Consider the following 16,099-nt stretch of genomic DNA (forward strand, 5'->3'; position numbering starts at 1 on the left):
TCCTATTTCCTCGTCTTATAGTCCTAATCTTGTGGTTACAAGTCCAAATTTCTTCAATTACTCCCAATTCAATAACCCACAGGAAAAACTTGGAAACACAATTTGGGACTGCTGTTTGCTTTCTTATGTAATATGACAAATAGGCGGGACCCATGTAATCTACTTTTGTCATGGGACCAATCAAGTACACCCCCGTACTTGACTTATTTCCTACCCGCATTGGAGTTCCACGAATAAAATCGATTATAATTGAGTTTTCTTGTCAGTGTCCACAAAAAAAGAAACAAATCGATTATAATCACTTAAAAATGGATTATAAAATTACTATTTTTTTTGAGGCAACAAAATCCTTTTTTCATCCATTATAATCGATTTTTTTTTCACTTTTGTGCGCACTGACAATGAAACTAAATTATAATCAATTTTCTTCCCTTTTCACTGAGATGCGAATTTCAACGCACATAAAGTCTTTTCTATCTTTTAAACTAAAGTTGGTTATGTTGGTTACTTGTTGTTCAATTTAACTATTTTCTGCCTAACTTTGATATTTTTGTTAGTTTTTACTTATTTATGTTACTCAAAAACTGAATTTTGTTCCTTTCAACAATTTTGTTAAATTATTAGAAACTTTGGGGGGGGGGGGGGGGGGGTTCACTTACAACCCTAGCGTTTGCCCATTTACAACAACCCCCCCCTCCCCTGGGGGTTCAGTGGGGCGGGGGGGGGGGGGGGTTGGGGGAGGGGGTGGATTCAGGTGGGGGCGTTCAGGTGGGGGAGGTGTGGTGGGTTCATGTGGGGGGAGGTGTTCAGGTGGGGGGGGGGATGTTCAGGGGAATGGAGCAAAGGGCAAACGTTCGGGGGAATGAAGGGGAGAAAAGGGGCAAACGTTAGGGGGAGAGCTTAACGGAATCTTTTTGGAATTTGAATTTAGGTTTAGAAATGGATTAGGCCGTACACTCGCTTTGCAAAGTTTCCGCATAACTCACTTGATAAAGGCAGAATTTCTTTCAAAATTTTGCACGACTCGCGAAACAAAAATAAAGTGGAAAAAAATCCAGTTTAATGTGATTTCCTACTTAATATAAAATTCATTATAATGGATTACAAATGAATTATAATGCTTTTTGTTTTAGCAGAAAAAATGAAATTAAATCCGTTTTTAGTCCAATTTCGTTGTCTGAACGTAACATGGGAATATATTATATTTATAACATTATAGACCACGAAAATCCATTATAATCGATTTGTTTTCACTTTTCCTAAATGCGGATAAGCAATTTAATTACCACCGATCCAAACATGAACATCAAAGTATACAATTCTCATCATGTCGAAAAGAAATGTTATTTATTCAGTTCCAGAATCAGTAGTTAATTCCCCTAACTAAAATACGTTATCATAGTTGGAAAAAAACAGATATTTCAGTTATGCTTGATATTTTGTTGCCGCCTGGTCTATTTAAAAGAGAAAAAACCTAACTCTTCCTAAGTTAATCAACCTAGAAGAAGTTTCTCACTTCGAAGTTGAATTAAATTATAAAAAAAATGATATAAGAACCAAGCAGTCGTTTTGTTTATCAGGGCAAAAAAAAAAATCTATAAATTTGGACAGCAAAATATCAATTGAAAAATGCGATAATTTGAGTAGAAATAAGTTGATAAAACAATTTGGATTAATGGGTATGAAAAAAATTTGACTCCGTTTTTAAAACTTGATCTTTGATATTGTCCTAAATTTACAGATTTTCAATATTTTTTTTCCTAAAAACTGTTCCATTACGTGGCCAAACTTTGCATTGGATAGGCGCACCATTTTGTGCTTGTCTGTTCCTGGATTCCAGAAACAAGTCTATAACATCTTAATGTTTTGTCGGAACGATCAAAGAAAATGAGAGATTGAAAAACAAAACAAAGGGAGCGTCCCTGTTACGGAATCCACTTACAATTCAGAAAATGCACAGCTTGGTCTTGTAATGTTGGGACAGTCGGAACATTTATTTACGAGCAGTCATGCTCAATAAAGTGCCTGAGTTGGTTCATGATATTACTGAGTTGGTTTTAATTGCTACAGTTCTAAAAGCAATTGCTAAAGGTTAATTTTTGCTGGTTGATTTTAGCTGCTACATGCTACCTAAGGCTACTTCAATTGTTATAGGCCGCGCACAGAAAATTCAGACAATTTGAAATTCAGAAAAATCAGCCAAAAGCATACAGACAATTCAACCTTTGAAAATTCTGCCAGTTTTACAGAAAGAAAAAAATCGGAAATGAAGCTATTTCTCGGTTTAAGGTCGCCGGTGGGCACGCTACGCGCGCGTCGCCGCTTTGCGGCGATAACCGGCTCTAAATTTCGTATAGAATCCTACCCTCTGTTGGCAAGCTCGCAACACGTTGGCGCGACTGCGGCGGTCACGATTATTGGCTGAATTGTCTCTGGCTGAATTGTCTATGTATACTTTTGGCTGAATTGTCTGAATTTCAAATCGGTTGAATTGTCTTTGGCCGAATTGTCTGGACGCGTTATAGGCTACTAAAAACTTACCAGTTAGTGGTTTACAGAATCTTTGCAAAATAAGGTCTTCACAGCTATTACAGTCTTGTAAAATTTACAGTAGCGCTTACGTTCGATGATTTTCTTGTGACATTTTCAGTTTCGTAAGAATCGAATTGATAAAACTTTTCTCTATCAATTGTTAAATAAAGTAAGGTGACAGCCGAAATGATCTCATTGCCCCCCTCAAGTCCAATTAATAAAAATTTTGTAAAGAGATAGAAAACTGATAACTGATGAAAAAAATTCAATGAGAAATTAGAGTTTTGTTCTGATGTTTTTTTATATCCCTCTTGCGATGTAAATGAAATGCTGCACTCAGTATCTGTCACTGCATTAAAATTCCAATCAGTTCGCCTCAAATCAAATTAGAGCGTATTTGAACCGGTTCAAATCAGCACATCAGCGGTGCGTTTATAGAGTGAAATAGATCGCTCGTTAATTGTTTCAAATTGAGCAAGTTAACAATTTTCAAGCCGCCATAATGTTACAAAACATGATCACAGATAACCTTATGTTTAAATTTGACCTCAAGCCGTTAATACTTTTTAGATTGTATCAAAAACTCTAATCAAGTTTTATCATGATTCCGCACATACCATTTTTACAGTGACATCCCGCACTGGAGTTCCATGGATAATAATCCCTGTACAAAACAGTCCCATACAAAACAGTCCAATACAAAACAGTCCGGAAAAGTATGAAAATGAACGAAAAAACGGTCCGATACAAATAGTCCGAAAAACAGTCTCAATTAATAATTGTTTTAACAAGCCGGCAGGTCGAGAACTGTCCTTTGTGTCAACAAGCATAATGAACAAAATAATGACCGCCGCAGTCGCGCAAACGTGTTGCGAGCTTGCCAACAGAAGGTAACACTTAATACGAAGTTTAGATCCGGTTATCGCCGCAAAGCGGCGACGCGCGCACAGCGCGCCCATCGGCGACCTTAAACCGGACTGTTTTGTATTGGACTGTTTTTTTTTCTCCATTACATGATTTTTGGGACTATTTTGTATTGGACTGTTTTGTATGGGACTGTTTTGTATATGCACCTAATAATCGATTATAATGTCATTTTATAGTCAGTATCTATAAAAATACAAAAATAATTGATTATAATCCATCAAAAATGGATTAAAATCCATTTTTTTATATCAATATAATCCATTATGATCGATTATCATCGGTTATAATCAATTATAATGGATTTTTTCGAGAGGTTAGTCAAGAAATTTACAACTTTTTTTCAAAGTTAACGCATTTCCTGCTCAGTGCAGTCACTAAGTTTTAAGTTTCATAAAATGTTACATTTCACGTTTCAGTTTTTATAATTTTTGTCTTTTATACCTTGTTTACACCTCAACCCCCCCCCCCCCCGTTTACCCCCCCTTCTCCCTGCCAGTTTACCACAACCGCCATTCGCCCCCCCTTTATGGGGGGTTATTTATTGGTGGTGCACTTTGGGGAACTGGCATATGATTTACACCCCCCCCCCTCATATTTAATACCCCTCCACCCCCACCTCCCCGCCCCCACAGTTTACCCCTCCTCAATTTACCAAACGTATCAATTGGTACGTTTGTGGCACACGTATCATTTGTTTTTGATTCAAATTTTGGAATTTTTGTCGCTCTTCACCCATACAACCAATGTACATTATAAAGTGATTTTTTAAAATCTTCTGACCGTTATTGTTCCGACTTTCGATACGAAAGTAACGGAATATTTGTGCTCGGGTGGGTTTTTTTTTCTTCAGACAAATTTCGACTTTTTAACTAGCCTTTTTTGACGGCATTTTTTAAAATATCATTCGAAAGGTATTGTTGTCCTAAGCTCAAATTTGAAAAGATATTTCACCTGTGATCATTTTTCGTAAAGTTATGGGGGTTTAAAGATTGCCATTTTGGCCAACTTGGGACAATTAACGCGCGATATCTTTCGCGCTATTAACGCGTAAGCGGAGAGTTAATCCGTGTTAGAAATTGTTCCAAGTTGGTTAAAATAAGCTTATTCGCCATAATTGGTTTGTTAGAAGGAGCGACATCTATCCTTTTGTACTTTTTATGGCATGTGGGGAGATGATTTTCTTAAAAAATTTCAAATTTCAGAAATAAAATGTCATTTTATTTTTTCTTACGTTTAATTTTTTAATGTTATTACTGCTCCATAAACCTTAAAAGGCAGTCAGAACATTCAGGGTTTTGCCCTGATGCGGGCAGTCTTGTTGTTCCGACTTTTGATACGAAAGTAAAAGAATATTTGTGCTCGGGCTGGGTTTTTTTTCTTCAGACAAATTTCGACTTTTAAATTAGCCATTTTTGACGGATTTTTTTTTGTCATTCAAAAAGTATGAGCTCAAATTTGAAAAAATATTTCACCTGTGATCAGTTTTTGTAAAGTTACGGGGTTTAAAGATTGCCATTTTGGCCAATTTGGGACAATCAACGCGTGATATATTTTTATTTCATTGAATTTTTTAATGTTTTTACTGCTCCATAAACCATAAAAGGCAGTCGGAACATTCAGCGCTTCGGCCTGATACGAGCAGTCTTGTTTCTTGTTAATTTTATTTGATTGCATCGATTCCATTTGAACTTCTGAAAATCGAAGTGACTGCGGAAATAACCAGCCAATCACAGATATTCTGCCACCTTTTTTGAATTTTTAGTTAGTCTTCGATTTGATGTAATTAATGAATAAACTATTTTATTCTGCAACACCACAAATCAAATTACGGGGGAGGGGGTTTAATTCGAGTCGGCCTAGATTGCGAGTAGGCCGGGAGTAACGCAGAAATGTTGCAAATTTTGCGGAAGAGTTTGCAAAAAAAATGTATAGATTATAATGCGTTATAATCAATTATAGTGGTTTTTAAATGGATTATAATCCATTATAATGGATTTTAATGGAATGTGTACTTACAAAAATAATCGATTGAAATGAGAATATAATCAATTTTCTGGTCTAAAATTGCAAAAAATAATAGATTATAATGACACAATTTTGGACGACAATTTTCCATTATAATCGATTATTATCCATGGAGCTCCGAAGCGAGATTAAAATCCAATAATGTAAAGTGTCTCCCAATTAGATTTATAACCGTCAAAATAGTCACAAATTTCATTACCCGTTTCATCAGAACAAATGCTTGCAGTTGCAGATGAATTTTTAAAACTCCATCGAGAGCTTTGAAATGGTTTCTAAAGTTCCGCCAAAAGAGCCAATTTAAAATGTCAAACTTTATGAGAAAAAAACATCCCGAGCACATTGAAATTTTCCGCTTCTCAATTACTTTTCCGTTTTTTCCAAACTTCGATAATTTAACAAAAATGGGTCACAGGTAAAAAAAATCTTTTTAAACTTTTACCTCAGAAGATCTTACCTTTCACATAATTTCAAAAACCTTGTCAAAATCCTGTATTCTAGTTGAAAAAATTGAAATTTTCAAATGAAAAGTAAGCAACCGAGCACAAATATTCTGTCACTTTTTCAAAAGTTTGAACAAAAGATGACTTTTTTACACCTCGTGATTGAAGAAATGACCAGCTTCTTCTACTTATTGCTAACTCCGTTCTTGAGCTTGTTTGACGATCATGATATAATCTCTTAGTATGAATTAACTCAAATTCAATGGCTCAAAGGATTGTGAGCGAACGATGAGTTCATTTGAGCATGCCGGACTAATTATTAATTATTAATGGGCAATACTTACGTTTTTTTGCTAGGGATTTTGGCTTTATTTGCAAATTTTGGCTTTATTTGAACTCACTGCTGGTAAGTGGCACTCTGTCAACCAAGCCATTTTTTAAATTTTTCTGTCATAGAGCTAGTTTCAAATGAGTCATACCAATGTCTTTAAAAAATTCCGTAAAATTTCAGAAAGGTTTCTGCAAAGCTTGGATTGAGTTTTTAGTACTAATTTTTTATTTCTAAAAAATAATTTAGCTGATCTTTTTGCAGTTGTGCTGCCACGTAGACTATCTACAAATGTTTGTCTAAAATTGTTTTAAAACGTTCAATTTGAAGCCAAATTTTATTCTTGTGAAAACTCTTCAAAAAAATGTCAAAATAAGATGCACTTCAAATTTTGCGGTACATTTTGTGGTATCCTTCCTTCTTCTACATTTCACGCAAGGATTGTTCTTTTTTCAAAAATTCTCGCTGCCAATTTTCAGCTTTCTGGTTACTCAGCTTTCTCATTCAATTGTTAAATAAAGTAAGGTGACAGTCGAAATGATCTCATTGCCCCCCTCAAGTCCAATTAATAAAAATTTTGTAAAGAGATCGAAAACTGATAACTGATTAACTGATTAAAAAAATTCAAAGAAAAATTAGAGTTTTCTTCTGATGTTTTTTATATCCCTCTTGCAATGTAAATGAAATGCTGCACTCAGTATCTGCCACTGCATTAAAATTCCAATCAGTTCGCCTCAAATCAAATTAGAGCGTATTTGAACCGGTTCAAATCACCACATCAGCGGTGCGTTTATATAGTGAAATAGATCGATTTTTACAGTGACATCCCGCACTGGAGTTCAAACGCGCGATACAAAAACATAGTGGAAAAAAAATCCAGTTTGATGTGATTTCCTACTTAATATAAATTTCATTATAATGGATTACAAATGAATTATAATGCTTTTTGTTTTAGCAGAAAAACTGAATTTAAATCCGTTTTTAGTCCAACTTCGTTGTCTGAACGTAACATGGGAATAGATTATATTTATAACATTATACACCACGAAAATCCATTATAATCGATTTGTTTTCACTTTTCTTAAATGCGGGTAAGCAATTTAATTACCACCAATTCAAACATGAACATCAAAGTATACAATTCTCATCCCGTCGAAAAGAAATGTTATTTATTCAGTTCCAGAACCAGTAGTTAATTCCCTTAACTAAAATACGTTATCATAGTTGGAAAAAAACGCATATTTCAGTTTTGCTTGATATTTTGTTGCCGCCGGGTCTTCTGAAAAGAGAAAAAACCTAACTCTTCCTAAGTTAATTAACCTAGAAGAATTTTTTCACTTCGAAGTTGAATTAAATTATAAAAAAAATGGTATTAGAACCAAGCAGTCGTTTTGTTTATCAGGGCAAAAAAAATCCATAATTTTGGACAGCAAAAAATTAATTAAAAAATGCGATAATTTGAGTAGAAATAAGTTGATAAAACAATTTGGATTAATGGGTATGAAAAAAATTTGAGTGCCGGACAATCGGTTGTATTAATTTTGTACGACTCCGTTTTTAAAACTTGATCTTTGATATTTTCCTAAATTTACAGATTTTCAATATTTTTTTTCCTAAAAACTGTTCGATTACGTGGCTTAGGTTCGATGATTTTCTTGTGACATGTTCAGTTTCGTAAGAATCGAATTGATAAAACTTTTCTCTATTAATTGTTAAAAAAAGTAAGGGGACAGCCGAAATGATCTCATTGCCCCCCTCAAGTCCAATTAATAAAAATTTTGTAAGAGATCGAAAACTGATAACTGATTTAAAAAGTTCAACGAGAAATTAGAGTTTTGTTCTGATGTTTTTTTATATCCCTCTTGCGATGTAAATGAAATGCTGCATTCAGTATCTGCCACTGCATTAAAATTCCAATCAGTTTGCCTCAAATCAAATTAGAGCGTATTTGAACCGGTTCAAATCACCACATCAGCGGTGCGTTTATAGAGTGAAATAGATCGATTTTTACAGTTACATCCCGCACTGGAGTTCCATGGATAATAATCCCTGTACAAAACAGTCCCATGCAAAACAGTCCAATACAAAACAGTCCGGAAAAGTATGAAACTGAACGAAAAAAGCGTCCGATACAAATAGTCCGAAAAACAGTCCCAATTAATAATTGTTTTAACAAGCCGGCAGGTCGAGAACTGTCCTTTGTGTCAACAAGCATAATGAACAAAATAATGACCACCTCAGTCGCGCAAACGTGTAGCGAGCTTGCCAACAGAAGGTAGGACTTAATACGAAGTTTAGAGCCGGTTATCGCCGCAAAGCGGCGACGCGCGCAGAGCGCGCCCACCGGCGACCTTAAACCGGACTGTTTTGTATTGGACTGTTTTTTTTCTCCATTACAAGGTTTTGGGACCTTTTTGTAATGGACTGTTTTGTATGGGACTGTTTTGTATGTGAACCTAATAATCGATTATATTGTCATTTTATAGTCAGTATCTATAAAATTACAAAAATAATCGATTATAATCCATCAAAAATGGATTAAAATCTATTTTTTATATCAATATAATCCATTATGATCGTTTATAATCGGTTATAATCAATTATAATGGATTTGTTTGAGAGGTTAGTCATGAAACTTAAAACTTTTTTTCAAAGTTAACGCATTTCCTGCTCGGTGTAGTCACTAGGTTTTAAGTTTCATAAAATGTTACATTTCACGTTTCAGTTTTTATAATTTTTGTCTTTTATACCTTGTTTACACCTCCCCCCCCCCCGTTTACCCCCTTCTCCCTGCCAGTTTACCACAACCGCCCTTCGCCCCCCCTTTATGGGGGGTTATTTATTGGTGCACTTTGGGGAACTGGCTTATGATTTACACCCCCCTCATGTTAATATTTGTGCTCGGGCTGGGTTTTTTTTTTCTTCAGACAAAATTCGACTTTTTAACTAGCCACTTTTGACGAATTTTTTTATCATTCAAAAGTTATGAGCTCTAATTTGAAAAAATATTTCACCTGTGATCGTTTTTTGTAAAGTTACGGGGTTTAAAGAGTGGCATTTTGGCTAATTTGGGACAATCAACGCGTGATATATTTTTATTTCATTGAATTTTTTAATGTTATTACTGCTCCTTAAACCTTTTAAGGCAGTCGGAACTTTCAGCGCTTTGCCCTGATACGAGCAGTCTTGTTTCTTTTTAATTCTATTTGATTGCATCGATTCCATTTGAACTTCGTCAAACCAATCACAGATATTCTGCCAACTTTTTTGAATCTTTAGTTCGTCTTCGATTTGATGTAATGAATAAACTATTTTATTCTGCAACACCACAAATCGAATTACAGGGGAGGGGTTTAATTCGAGTCGGCCTAGATTGCGAGTAGGCCGGGAGTAACGCAGAAATGTTGCAAATTTTGCGAATGATTTTGCAAAAAAATGTATAGATTATAATGCGTTTTAATGGTTTTCAAATGGATTATAATCCATTATAATGGATTTTAATGGATTGTGTTTTTACAAAAATAATCGATTATAATGAGAATATAATCAATTTTCTGGTCTAAATTTGCAAAATTAATAGTTTATAATGACACAATTTTAGACGACAATTTTCCATTATAATCGATGATTATCCATGGAACTCCGGTGCGAGATTAAAATCCAAAATTTTTAAAGTGTCTCCCATTTAGAATTATAACCGTCAAAATAGTCACAAAATTCATTACCCGTTACACCAGAACAAATTCTTGCAGTTGCAGATGAATTTTTAAAACTCCATCAAGAGCTTTGAAATGGTTTCTAAAGTTCAGCCAAAAGAGCCAATTTAAAACGTCAAACTTTATGAGAAAAAAACATCCCGAGCACATTGAAATTTTCCGCTTCTCAATAACTTTTCCGTTTTTTCCAAACCTCGATAATTCAACAAAAATGGGTCACAGGTAAAAAAAGTCTTTTTAAATTTTTACCTCAGAAGATTTTACCTTTCACATAATTTCAAAAACTTTGTCAAAATCCTGTCTTCTAGTTGAAAAAATTGAAATTTTCAAATGAAAAGTAAGCAACCGAGCCTACATATTCGGTCACTTTTTCAAAAGTCTGAACAAAAGATGAATTTTTTACACCTCGTGATTGAAGAAATGACCAGCTTCTTCTACTTATTGCTAACTCCGTTCTTGAGCTTGTTTGACGATCATGATATGATCTCTTAGCATAAATTAACTCAAATTCAATGGCTCAAAGGATTGTGAGCGAACAATGAGTTCATTTGAGCATGCCGGACTTATTGTTAATTTTTAATGGGCAATACTTACGTTTTTTTGCTAGGGATTTTGGCTTTATTTGCAAATTTTGGCTTTATTTGAACTCACTGCTGGTAAATGGCACTCTGTCAACCAAGTCATTTTTTGAATTTACCTGTCGTAGAGTTAGTTTCAAATGAGTCATACCAATGTCTTTTAAAAATTCCGCAAAATTTCAGAAAGGTTTCTGCAAAGCTTGGATTGAGTTCTTAGTACTGATTTTTTATTTCTAAAAAGTAATTTAGCTGATCTTTTTGCAGTTGTGCTGCCACGTAGACTATCTACAAATGTTTGTCTAAAATTGTTTTAAAACGTTCAATTTGAAGCAAAATTTTATTCTTGTGAAAACTCTTCAATGAAGTGTCAAAATAAGATGCACTTCAAATTTTGCGGTACATTTTGTTGTATCCTTCCTTCTTCTACATTTCACGCAAGGATTGTTCTTTTTTCACAAATTCTCGCTGCCAATTTTCAGCTTTCTGGTTACTCAGCTTTCTCATTCAATTTTTAAATAAAGTAAGGTGACAGCCGAAATGATCTCATTGCCCCCCTCAAGTCCAATTAATAAAAATTTTGTAAACTGATAACTGATTAAAAAATTCAATGAGAAATTAGTAGAAATTAGTTTTCAATGTTTATCCCCCCCACAGTTTACCCCTCCTCAATTTACCAAACGTATCATTTGGTACGTTTGGGGCACACGTATCATTTTTTTAAATTCAAAATATGGAATTTTTTGTCGCTCTTCACCCATACAACCAATGTACAATATAAAGAGGTTTTTTAAAATCTTCTGACTATTATTGTTCCGACTTTCGATACGAAAGAAACGGAATATTTGTGCTCGGGGTGGGTTTTTTTTTCTTCAGACAAATTCAATGAGAAATTAGAGTTTTGTTCCGATGTTTTTTATATCCCTCTTGCGATGTAAATGAAATGCTGCACTCAGTATCTGCCACTGCAATAAAATTCCAATCAGATTGCCTCAAATCAAGTTAGAGCTTATTTGAACCGGTTCAAATCACCACATCAGCGGTGCGTTAATAGAGTGAAATAGATCGCTCAATAATTGTTTCAAATTGAGCAAGTTTACAATTTTCAAGCCGCCATAATGTTACAAAACATGATCACAGATAACCTTATGTTTCAATTTGAGCTCAAGCCGTTTATACTTTTTAGATTGTATCAAAAACTCTATTCAAGTTTTATCATGATTCTGCACATACCATTTTTACAGTGACATCCCGCACTGGAGTTCCATGGATAATAATCCCTGTACAAAACAGTCCCATACAAAACAGTCCGGAAACGTATGAAAATGAACGAAAAAACAGTCCGATACGAATAGACCGAAAAACAGTTCCAATTAACAATTGTTTTAACAAGCCGGCAGGTCGAGAACTGTCCTTTGTGTCAACAAGCATAATGAACAAAATAATGACCGCCGCAGTCGCGCAAACGTGTTGCGAGCTTGCCAACAGAAGGTAGGACTTAATACGAAGTTTAGAGCCGGTTATCACCGCAAAGCGGCGACGCGCGCACAGCGCGCCCACCGGCGACCTTAAACAGGACTGTTTTGTTTTGGACTGTTTTTTTTCTCCATTACATGATTTTTGGGACTATTTTGTATTGGACTATTTTGTATGGGACTGTTTTGTATATGCACCTAATAATCGATTATATTGTCATTTTATAGTCAGTATCTATAAAAATACAAAAATAATTGATTATAATCCATCAAAAATGGATTCAAATCCAATTTTTTATATCAATATAATCCTTTATGATTGATTATAAACGGTTATAATCAATTATAATGGATTTTTTTGAGATGTTAGTCATGAAATTTACAACTGTTTTTCAAAGTTATCGCATTTGCTGCTCAGTGCAGTCGCTAGTTTTAAGTTTCACAAAATGTTACATTTCACGTTTCAGTTTTTATAATTTTTGTCTTTTATACTTTGTTTACATCTCTCCCCCCCCCCCCCCGTTTACCCCCCTTCTCCCTGCCAGTTTACCACAACCGCCATTCGCCCCCCCCCCTTTATGGGGGGTTATTTATTGGTGCACTTTGGGGAACTGGCTTATGATTTACACCCCCCCCCCCTCATGTTTATCACACCCCCCCCTCCCCCACAGTTTACACCTCCTCAATTTACCAAACGTATCATTTGGTACGTTTGGGGCACACGTATCATTTGTTTTCGATTCAAATTATGGAATTTTTTGTCGCTCTTCACCCATAAAACCAATGTACATTATAAAGTGGTTTTTTAAAATCTTCTGACAATTATTGTTCCGACTTTCGATACGAAACAAACGAAATATTTGTGCTCGGGGTGGGTTTTTTTTTCTTCAGACAAATTTCGACTTTTTAACTAGCCATTTTTGACGGAGTTTTTTTATACATTCAAAAGGTATGAGCTCAAATTTGAAAAAATATTTCACCTGTGATCATTTTTTGTAAAGTTACGGGGTTTAAAGAGTGCCATTTTGGCCAATTTGGGACAATCAACGCGTGATATATTTTTATTTCATTGAATTTTTTAATGTTATTACTGCTCCATAAACCTTATAAGGCAGTCGGAACTTTCAGCGCTTCGCCCTGATACGAGCAGTCTTGTTTCTTTTAAATTCTATTTGATTGCATCGATTCCATTTGAACTTCTGAGCCTCCAAAAACTACTTAAAAATCGAAGTGACTGCGGAAATAACCAACCAATCACAGATATTCTGCCAACTTTTTTGAATCTTTAGTTCGTCTTCGATTTGATGTAATGAATAAACTATTTTATTCTGCAACACCACAAATCGAATTAGGGGGAGGGGGTTTAATTGGAGTCGGCCTAGATTGCGAGTAGGCTGGGAGTAACGCAGAAATGTTGCAAATTTTGCGAATGATTTTGCAAAAAATTGTATAGATTATAATGCGTTATAATCAATTTTAATGGTTTTCAAATGGATTATAATCCATTATAATGGATTTTAATGGATTGTGTTTTTACGAAAATAATCGATTATAGTGACAATATAATCAATTTTGTGGTCTAAATTTGCAAAAATAATAGATTATAATGACACAATTTTACACGACAATTATTATCCATGGAACTCCGTTGCGAGATTAAAATCCAATAATTTAAAGTGTCTCCCAATTAGAATTATAACCGTCAAAATAGTCACAAATTTCATTACCCGTTACATCAGAACAAATGCTTGCAGTTGCAGATGAATTTTTAAAACTCCATCAATAGCTTTGAAGTGATTTCTAAAGTTCCGCCAAAAAGAGCCAAGTTGAAACGTCAAACTTTATGAGAAGAAAACATCCCGAGCCTAATGAAATTTTCCGCTTCTCAATAACTTTTCCGTTTTTTCCAAACCTCGATAATTTAACGAAAAATGGTCACAGGTAAAAAAAAAATCTTTTTAAATTTTTACCTCAGAAGATCTTACCTTTCACATAATTTCAAAAACCTTGTCAAAATCCTGTCATCTAGTTGAAAAAATTGAAATTTTCCGGAGAAAAGTAAGCAAACGAGCACAAATATTCTGTCACTTTTTCAAAAGTCTGAACAAAAGATGTCATTTTTACACCTCGTGATTGAAGAAATGACCAGCTTCTTCTACTTATTGCTAACTCCGTTCTTGAGCTTGTTTAACAATCATGATATGATCTCTTAGCCTGAATTAACTCAAATTCAATGGCTCAAAGGATTGTGAGCGAACGATGAGTTCATTTGAGCATGCCGGACTAATTATTAATTATTAATGGGCAATACTTACGTTTTTTGCTAGGGATTTTGGCTTTATTTGCGGATTTTGGCTTTATTTGAACTCACTGCTGGTAAGTGGCACTCTGTCAACCAAGCCATTTTTTAAATTTACCTGTCGTAGAGTTAGTTTCATATGAGTCATACCAATATCTTTAAAAAGTTCCGCAAAATTTTAGAAAGGTTTCTGCAAAGCTTGAATTGAGTTTTTAGTATTGATATTTAATTTCTAAAAAAAAATTTAGCTGATCTTTTTGCAGCTGTGCTGCCACATAGACTATCTACAAATGTTTGCTTAAAATTGTTTTGAAACGTTCAATTTGAAGCCAAATTTTATTCTTGTGAAAACTCTTCAAAAAAAGTGTCAAAATAAGATGCACTTCAAATTTTGCGGTACACTTTCTGGTATCCTTCTTTCTTCTACATTTCACGCAAGGATTGTTTTTTTTCCACAAATTCTCGCTGTCAATTTTCAGCTTTCTCAATAGACATTCTGCTTCTCTACCTTTTGTTAGATATACCACTTAACACTGATCGTTGAGTTTTGGGAGGATGTTCATCAAGGCAGATGGTATGGAAAAAAAGTTTAGAAAGAAGGAGTTATTATGATGAGAGTTGTTAAGTTGGTAAAAATTGGTAAATAATACCGCCCATAGCAGAATTGTTTGTGAGTCATGGTAGCAAATTTCCGCTTCATAATAGGGTCCTTATAGCATTTTCGGAGAGTTCGGAAAATCAAATTTATCGACCTAAAAAATAAATCAACAAAATTTTTAAAACGTTCGAAAAACCGCCCCCCCCCCTTCCCTAGAAAAATTCATGCGCAGGGAACCGCTGAGTTCAACATTTGAACCCAAATCGTGAAAAAAATCCAAAAAAAAACTTTTTGTCGCTAATTGAAAATTTTTAGAGGCCTCAAACTTGTTCATGAGCTGGGCGGAAAAATGGTTTTTTTTCTTAACTTGGGTTGAAACGTCTAACCCAGAGGTTCCCTGCGGATAAATTTTTCTAGGGAAGGTGGCGGTTTTTCGAAAGGTTTAAAAATTTTGTCTATCTATTTTTTAGGTCGACTAAATTTGATTTTCCGAACTCTCCGAAAATGCTATAAGGACTCTAATTGTAAGCAAGCAAATTTTGGGGGGAAAACAGGCTAAAAATGACATTCTGAGTACTTTGTAAAAACAGTCATAGCACAAATAGCGCTCACGAGATGAAAACTATTAGTAACTATATTAATGCAATATGTTTTACTCAAACCGATACCACGCAATACCTCGCAAAATGTTCGGGGGAGAAGCCGATTTATCAGCGTGCATTTGAAACAGTCCAGCTTCTCATTCGCTTTTTTTGCTTTATTATGATTGGTTTTTAAATGATTGTAATGATAAACTTACTTGAAGTAATTGAGATTCGAGAGTTGATGGCTTGGTTCCTTTTGATCACAACGGATGATAATTCAGTAGATATTTTCCAAAAGCACCTGTTTAATTTATCGAGAAGCTGAGTATTAATTTTTCTGGTGACATTTACAATTCAATCAAAAAACCATCTGCTATGAAATTGCTTGTACATTTTAATAAGGACTTTAATTTTTTGCTGACTAATTCGCCCACTAAAATTTTGACAGAACTTCAACACGGCTGATCATGACGAGCCCAGTGAAGCGCTGTTCTAAAGGACTTTCCTTTCTGCTTTTGTTTTGTACACAAGCTATCGGAAACGAATCGAATACTTTTTTTCTCGACGAACAGCTTGTATCAAATGCTACCCTTCCAAGTG

The 16,099-nt window shown here is 34.7% G+C and overlaps 1 long non-coding RNA gene across 1 annotated transcript in view; it reads right to left on the reverse strand.

The window, feature by feature from the left end:
• Positions 1-15,820, reverse strand: part of LOC134856974 (uncharacterized) — a 47,455-nt gene extending 31,635 nt beyond the window's left edge. The window contains exon 1 of the long non-coding RNA XR_010164870.1: positions 15,715-15,820. This is a non-coding gene — a long non-coding RNA (uncharacterized LOC134856974). The remainder of the gene's footprint in view (positions 1-15,714) is intronic.
• Between the last annotated feature and the right edge of the window lie 279 nt (positions 15,821-16,099).

This window comes from Symsagittifera roscoffensis, chromosome 1, assembly GCF_963678635.1.
Source record: "Symsagittifera roscoffensis chromosome 1, txSymRosc1.1, whole genome shotgun sequence".
Lineage (NCBI taxonomy): Eukaryota > Metazoa > Xenacoelomorpha > Acoela > Convolutidae > Symsagittifera > Symsagittifera roscoffensis.